Source organism: Rutidosis leptorrhynchoides, chromosome 1 (genome assembly GCF_046630445.1).
Source record: "Rutidosis leptorrhynchoides isolate AG116_Rl617_1_P2 chromosome 1, CSIRO_AGI_Rlap_v1, whole genome shotgun sequence".
Lineage (NCBI taxonomy): Eukaryota > Viridiplantae > Streptophyta > Magnoliopsida > Asterales > Asteraceae > Rutidosis > Rutidosis leptorrhynchoides.
In genome coordinates this window covers 27,462,345-27,471,739 of record NC_092333.1, presented here as the reverse complement: position 1 = coordinate 27,471,739, position 9,395 = coordinate 27,462,345, and positions in this window count along the sequence as shown.

The window sequence follows — 9,395 nt, the reverse complement described above, 5'->3', positions numbered from 1 at the left end:
CATGTATAAGCATTATAGGTTATAAGTATATTTTGAAACTACTAACTTAAGTTTTCAAAACGATAACTATACGTAACATTCTTTGATGTATATACTTATAACCTATAACATGTCATAACTCGACCTTAACCATAAGGACGAATACAATAACATATGATTTCATCGCGAGGTATTGACCTCTATATGCGACGTTTTTCAAAAACTGCATTCGTTTTTACAATACAAACCATAGCTTTTATTACTAATACAGGGTTTAAACAACATAATAATGATTATCGTTTAGCGATAATCTTAGCCTTACAAACTTTACATGTGATGATAACAACACGATTTCCAACGTATTTTACATTACAAATTCTCCGATATGCAGTTTTATTTTTGACACAAATATGCATACTCAAGATCTTGCTTAAATTCAACATGTTGCAGCGGAAGCTTTTAGTTATCACCTGAGAATAAACATGCTTAAAACGTTAACATAAAGTTAGTGAGATATAGGTTTAATGCCGGCAGCATTATAAATATAGACCACAAGATTTTATATATAAACGTTTTAATAAAAATATTCTAAGTTGTTGAGCACTTGATAACCATACTTAACATTTAATCAACGTCACATATTCCCTTTATTATGAAATCTTACTACACCGTACCAAGTGTAGTTACCGAAATGAAGTACTGTACAACCGTTGAATACTGGTCGTCCAGTCCGATTGGGGTTGTCAGGCCCGATAGATCTATCAACAGGATTCGCGTTTACAATACCATGTAAATAGTAGTTACCAAGTTACAGGGGGATATGCCAGTGGTACAACTCAACGTAGAATGTATATTTTTAATCACTTGTGTCTATAATGTAAATTATAAAATGCATGTATTCTCATCCCGAAATATTTAGAGTTTAAAAGTGGGACTATATACTCACTTTTGCCTTGAAGGTATTTAATTCGACTTGGTCTCCGATAGATATCACGAACCTAACCATATATATAATATATCAACATATTTTTTTTTCAAGTAATCGTTACACACTACTTCAATAACATTCATAATTTAAGTTCAAAATTTTCAGAATTTAGAAACTAAAACAGTTTCCTTTCTGATGTAACACTGATATCGCGAAGAGATAAATGATTTCAGATAAGAATAGTTATGAAAATATCTTCAGAAATATCGAGGATATTTATAAAGAAAGATACAATGATATCTTAGAATTTCTAATATCGATGGATGATGAAGAAGATTTGTCAGTAAAGGTTTAGAGTCAGGAGCAAGGTATTCGTTAATGACTTCAGCAGATACTGAATCATTTGGATTCTTTGAAGGCAGGTTTAGTCTTTATGATTTGTTCACAGCCTCCTTAATGGTTTGCTCAATTCGTTTTTCAGTACCAAATTTTCTCTTTTTCTGAGCTTTGCCAACACGCTATTCTTTATCGTCAAACTTTTGACTGTTAAGGTCGTTTACAGTTTTTGCTGCTTCATCAGCTTTTTCAACATTCAGAGTATTGATTCGTAGACTGGTTACTTTTCAGATTTTCAGAATGAAAGCTCATAATTCTAAGAGATGAATGTTATATGTATACATATGATGTTCTAGTACAGTTTTGAATTCAAAGTATGGCATTTGAAAGATGTAAGAATCTAATAGTGATATTTTCTGTTAAATCTTGGCTTGGATTCTGATTTTTTAAAATCAGAATATGTAATCAAATTTGGATGCGAATGGTTGTATTGATTTCTAGGAAAGAATGTATATCGTTGTGAAAGTAGTGAGTATAGTTGATGATTTGCTGAATCAGAATCGAAGAATGTAACATATTAATTGTGAATTTATATATCTTTCGGGTATTACCTACTCGTTAAAAGTTTCACAGGTAATAGTTTGACCAAGAAAATCTTATTACAGTCTTTATGAAAATATATGTATGTATATTTTCTTCAGATGTAATACAGATTTAATGAGTTAATATCATATTAAGCTCATTTGATTTTTGGCTAGATTAGAAATGAATAATCTCTAAAACATTAAAGATTTCATAATCTTCGTGGATTATTTCACTAATGTAATCAATACTTCGTTATTCAGTTTTATGGATATTTCCTCAGTGAATCATGTTGGTGCTCATGGAACTCTTGCTAACTTCGCAAGGTACGAATGATGTTTTCTAGAAAGTTTCAAGTACATCGAAAATGAAAATGTAAAATCAAACATGTATTTGAATAATACACTTGATTTATTATGAAATGGAATCTATTAAGTCGAAGCAGAGATTATAGTTAACGATTGTTAAGTCATTAACGAAGGATGTACATCATAGCATATTAATAACATGAACTAACCGAGTAGTTAAGATTCATACGTAATAGCTTAGTACGAAAAGATTTATTTTGATCTCAAAATTCATATATATATAAAATATACATATAATTTCTTCAGAGGGAATGAGTTAATACTTCATAAATCGTTGATACGATATACGCGTTGTTGATTAGTGATGATGTTTGCGATGATTATGGGTCTGGCGGAGATTGTGATGTTGTAGATGCTGTTGATGCTGACGATACTGACGGTGCTGGTGATGCTAACGGTACTGTTGATGCTGCTGGTAAAACAGATCTAGCTTGTAAATCGTGCACCATTCCGATCAGGGTTTTATTTCATCATTTCTATTCGCTCACTCATCTGGTTTACAATTAGAACTAGAATAAGTAATCTCTAAAACTTTAAGAAACTACATATTCTCTGCAGAATATTTCTTCGATCAAGTTATGAATCAATACTTCATCGTTTATTATTGTTGGTATTCCTTGGTATCTATGGTGCGTATGACATTGATGTTCGAGGTACAGATTGTGATGTTGAGGTGTGGGATGCGGATGTTGTTGTTGGTGGTGGTAGTGATACTTTGGTGTTGATGATGGTGGTACTGTTGATGCCGGTGATGCTGCTGGTGCTTGTAATCTTTGCACTATATTCTTCAAAGCCACTACCCGAGCGCGAAGCTCGTTGACTTCTTCTACTACACCAGGATGATTGGCGGTTCGGACGAGCGGATGAATAAGATCCAGAATTAGAGAGAGTATATAATCATGACGAGATACTCTGGAGATGAGAGAGAAAATGGTATTACGAACAGATTCGCCGGTAAGTGCTTCAGGTTCTTCGCCAAGAGGGGAATGTGGTGGATGGAAGGGATTACCTTCTTCTTGTCTCCAATGACTAAGTAGGCTACGAACCCATCCCCAATTCATCCAGAATAGGTGATGGTTGATTGGTTGATCCATTCCAGTTACACTGTCTTCGGAGTTCAGGTGAATATCCATATCGGAATAGCTGTCGGAGTTTAAGGAATTTGAACTAGATACAGGATCCATTTTGTGTAATCAGGGAAATGATTTTTGATGTTAAATAGATTATAGGACTTAGATTTGGTATTCTTCAATACATAATTTACATATGTATATATAATACCGAAATCCCATAAATTACGGAGAAATTTTCGGAAGATGTCAGGAAAAGTTTAAAGTAACAGATACGCTAAGATATGAATTTTGTCAATACACTATCTATGCAGTAAATGCAGTAAGACATGTCTAGACTTAGGAATGATAAACAAGTAATTTTCGACAATAAATGGTAAAAAAAACTCAGTAAAAACAGATACGGTCATAGTCCAGACTCACTAATGTATCCTAACAATTACGAGTTAAATACACTAATGTAAATTCTGGTTCCCTATGACCTCAAGCTCTGATACCAACTGTGATGACCCGTCCAAATCCATTTGGACGAATACATCATTCATTGATTTCATAGTGAGGTTTTGACCTATATATGATACGTTTTGTAAACATTGCATTCTTTTAAAAAGGTACACCATAAATGAATATATAAATCCAAGGTTTTTGACGTCTGATGATTTCTAACTATAGACAATCATCGTATATAATAGTTTCTAACAATACATCCGTTGACAATACAGTCAAATAAGATACATGGTGATGATTTTGTGAATGCAAAGTTTTCTCGAATAAAGCATGTATGACTCCATGCACATAGATTGCATAACGTATAAGCAAACAGCGGAAGACTTCTAAGAACCTGAGAATAAACATGCTTAAAAGTGTCAACACAAAAGTTGGTGAGTTCATAGTTTTAATGTTGCGCATAATCTGTATATAAAGGTGGATCACAAGATTTTAGTTGTTTCATCCAAAACGTTTATCAAAATATTCTATGAAATTGAGCACTCTGGTAACTAAACTTTAACGTTATAATAAGTACCCCTGTTTTAACATACATGCAACCAACATGTACAATACATGCAAACCAACGTGTACTAAACTCAAATAGCATACGTCTGTTTTATAGTTCAGGCTAGGGTTTCTATACCTGGAACAGACGGGGATGTCAAGCCCTATGGATCCATATACCACTATTCGCGCCCACCAGTTCTTATAACAAGCAGTTACTAGTTACCAAAGCTAAGGGATTTTCGTTTTAAACTCGATGTAGAATTTAGTATGTACTTGTATCCATTGCGTTTAAAATAAAGTGCATATATTTTCAGCCTAAAAATATAGATTGCAAAAGCAATTAAAAAGGGAGCAAATGAAACTCACCTTAGCAGCACATAAGGTCATTCACCGAAATGTGACCGAAACTCGGAATGCAAAATAACCGTAGATCTCAACCTAGAGAGCATATTGAAATGTCCCGTTCTTATTGATTAAAAACGTTCCATATTAATTGATTTCGTTGCGAGGTTTTGACCTCTATATGAGACGTTTTTCAAAGACTGCATTCATTTTTAAAACAAACCATAACCTTTATTTCATAAATAAAGGTTTAAAAAGCTTTACGTAGATTATCAAATAATGATAATCTAAAATATCCTGTTTACACACGACCATTACATAATGGTTTACAATACAAATATGTTACATCGAAATCAGTTTCTTGAATGCAGTTTTTATACAATATCATACAAACATGGACTCCAAATCTTGTCCTTATTTTAGTATGCAACAGCGGAAGCTCTTAATATTCACCTGAGAATAAACATGCTTTAAACGTCAACAAAAATGTTGGTGAGTTATAGGTTTAACCTATATATATCAAATCGTAACAATAGACCACAAGATTTCATATTTCAATACACATCCCATACATAGAGATAAAAAGCATTCATATGGTGAACACCTGGTAACCGACATTAACAAGATGCATATATAAGAATATCCCCATCATTCCGGGACACCCTTCGGATATGATATAAATTTCGAAGTACTGAAGCATCCGGTACTTTGGATGGGGTTTGTTAGGCCCAATAGATCTATCTTTAGGATTCGCGTCAATTAGGGTGTCTGTTCCCTAATTCTTAGATTACCAGACTTAATAAAAAGGGGCATATTCGATTTCGATAATTCAACCATAGAATGTAGTTTCACATACTTGTGTCTATTTTGTAAATCATTTATAAAACCTGCATGTATTCTCATCCCAAAAATATTAGATTTTAAAAGTGGGACTATAACTCACTTTCACAGATTTTTACTTCGTCGGGAAGTAAGACTTGGCCACTGTTGATTCACGAACCTATAACAATATATACATATATATTAAAGTATGTTCAAAATATATTTACAACACTTTTAATATATTTTGATGTTTTAAGTTTATTAAGTCAGCTGTCCTCGTTAGTAACCTATAACTAGTTGTCCACAGTTAGATGTACAGAAATAAATCGATAAATATTATCTTGAATCAATCCACGACCCAGTGTATACGTATCTCAGTATTGATCACAACTCAAACTATATATATTTTGGAATCAACCTCAACCCTGTATAGCTAACTCCAACATTCACATATAGAGTGTCTATGGTTGTTCCGAAATATATATAGATGTGTCGACATGATAGGTCGAAACATTGTATACGTGTCTATGGTATCTCAAGATTACATAATATACAATACAAGTTGATTAAGTTATGGTTGGAATAGATTTGTTACCAATTTTCACGTAGCTAAAATGAGAAAAATTATCCAATCTTGTTTTACCCATAACTTCTTCATTTTAAATCCGTTTTGAGTGAATCAAATTGCTATGGTTTCATATTGAACTCTATTTTATGAATCTAAACATAAAAAGTATAGGTTTATAGTCGGAAAAATAAGTTACAAGTCGTTTTTGTAAAGGTAGTCATTTCAGTCGAAAGAACGACGTCTAGATGACCATTTTAGAAAACATACTTCCACTTTGAGTTTAACCATAATTTTTGGATATAGTTTCATGTTCATAATAAAAATCATTTTCTCAGAATAACAACTTTTAAATCAAAGTTTATCATAGTTTTTAATTAACTAACCCAAAACAGCCCGCGGTGTTACTACGACGGCGTAAATCCGGTTTTACGGTGTTTTTCGTGTTTCCAGGTTTTAAATCATTAAGTTAGCATATCATATAGATATAGAACATGTGTTTAGTTGATTTTAAAAGTCAAGTTAGAAGGATTAACTTTTGTTTGCGAACAAGTTTAGAATTAACTAAACTATGTTCTAGTGATTACAAGTTTAAACCTTCGAATAAGATAGCTTTATATGTATGAATTGAATGATGTTATGAACATCATTACTACCTTAATTTCCTTGGATAAACCTACTGGAAAAGAGAAAAATGGATCTAGCTTCAATGGATCCTTGGATGGCTCGAAGTTCTTGAAGCAGAATCATGACACGAAAACAAGTTCAAGTAAGATCATCACTTGAAATAAGATTGTTATAGTTATAGAAATTGAACCAAAGTTTGAATATGATTATTACCTTATATTAGAATGATAACCTACTGTAAGAAACAAAGATTTCTTGAGGTTGGATGATCACCTTATAAGATTGGAAGTGAGCTAGCAAACTTGAAAGTATTCTTGATTTTATGAAACTAGAACTTTTGGAATTTATGAAGAACACTTAGAACTTGAAGATAGAACTTGAGAGAGATCAATTAGATGAAGAAAATTGAAGAATGAAAGTGTTTGTAGGTGTTTTTGGTCGTTGGTGTATGGATTAGATATAAAGGATATGTAATTTTGTTTTCATGTAAATAAGTCATGAATGATTACTCATATTTTTGTAATTTTATGAGATATTTCATGCTAGTTGCCAAATGATGGTTCCCACATGTGTTAGGTGACTCACATGGGCTGCTAAGAGCTGATCATTGAAGTGTATATACCAATAGTACATACATCTAAAAGCTGTGTATTGTACGAGTACGAATACGGGTGCATACGAGTAGAATTGTCGATGAAACTGAACGAGGATGTAATTGTAAGCATTTTTGTTAAGTAGAAGTATTTTGATAAGTGTATTTAAGTCTTTAAAAAGTGTATAAATACATATTAAAACACTACATGTATATACATTTTAACTGAGTCGTTAAGTCATCGTTAGTCGTTACATGTAAGTGTTGTTTTGAAACCTTTAGGTTAACGATCTTGTTAAATGTTGTTAACCCAATGTTTATAATATCAAATGAGATTTTAAATTATTATATTATCATGATATTATCATGTATGAATATCTCTTACTATGATATATATACATTAAATGTCTTTACAACGATAATCGTTACATATATGTCTCGTTTAAAAATCATTAAGTTAGTAGTCTTGTTTTTACATATGTAGTTCATTGTTAATATACTTAATGATATGTTTACTTATCATAGTATCATGTTAACTATATATATATCCATATATATGTCATCATATAGTTTTTACAAGTTTTAACGTTCGTGAATCACCGGTCAACTTGGGTGGTCAATTGTCTATATGAAACATATTTCAATTAATCAAGTCTTAACAAGTTTGATTGCTTAACATGTTGGAAACATTTAATCATGTAAATATCAATCTCAATTAATATATATAAACATGGAAAAGTTCGGGTCACTACAGTACCTACCCGTTAAATAAATTTCGTCCCGAAATTTTAAGTTGTTGAAGGTGTTGACGAATCTTCTGGAAATAGATGCGGGTATTTCTTCTTCATCTGATCTTCACGCTCCCAGGTGAACTCGGGTCCTCTACGAGCATTCCATCGAACCTTAACAATTGGTATCTTGTTTTGCTTAAGTCTTTTAACCTCACGATCCATTATTTCGACGGGTTCTTCGATGAATTGAAGTTTTTCGTTGATTTGGATTTCATCTAACGGAATAGTGAGATCTTCTTTAGCAAAACATTTCTTTAAATTCGAGACGTGGAAAGTGTTATGTACAGCCGCGAGTTGTTGAGGTAACTCTAGTCGGTAAGCTACTGGTCCGACACGATCAATAATCTTGAATGGTCCAATATACCTTGGATTTAATTTTCCTCGTTTACCAAATCGAACAACGCCTTTCCAAGGTGCAACTTTAAGCATGACCATCTCTCCAATTTCAAATTCTATATCTTTTCTTTTAATGTCAGCGTAGCTCTTTTGTCGACTTTGGGCGGTTTTCAACCGTTGTTGAATTTGGATGATCTTCTCGGTAGTTTCTTGTATAATCTCCGGACCCGTAATCTGTCTATCCCCCACTTCACTCCAACAAATCGGAGACCTGCACTTTCTACCATAAAGTGCTTCAAACGGCGCCATCTCAATGCTTGAATGGTAGCTGTTGTTGTAGGAAAATTCTGCTAATGGTAGATGTCGATCCCAACTGTTTCCGAAATCAATAACACATGCTCGTAGCATGTCTTCAAGCGTTTGTATCGTCCTTTCGCTCTGCCCATCAGTTTGTGGATGATAGGCAGTACTCATGTCTAGACGAGTTCCTAATGCTTGCTGTAATGTCTGCCAGAATCTTGAAATAAATCTGCCATCCCTATCAGAGATAATAGAGATTGGTATTCCATGTCTGGAGACGACTTCCTTCAAATACAGTCGTGCTAACTTCTCCATCTTGTCATCTTCTCTTATTGGTAAGAAGTGTGCTGATTTGGTGAGACGATCAACTATTACCCAAATAGTATCAAAACCACTTGCAGTCCTTGGCAATTTAGTGATGAAATCCATGGTAATGTTTTCCCATTTCCATTCCGGGATTTCGGGTTGTTGACGTAGACCTGATGGTTTCTGATGCTCAGCTTTGACCTTAGAACACGTCAAACATTCTCCTACGTATTTAGCAACATCGGCTTTCATACCCGGCCACCAAAAATGTTTCTTGAGATCCTTGTACATCTTCCCCGTTCCAGGATGTATTGAGTATCTGGTTTTATGAGCTTCTCTAAGTACCATTTCTCTCATATCTCCAAATTTTGGTACCCAAATCCTTTCACCCCTATACCGGGTTCCGTCTTCCCGAATATTAAGATGCTTCTCCGATCCTTTGGATATTTCATCCT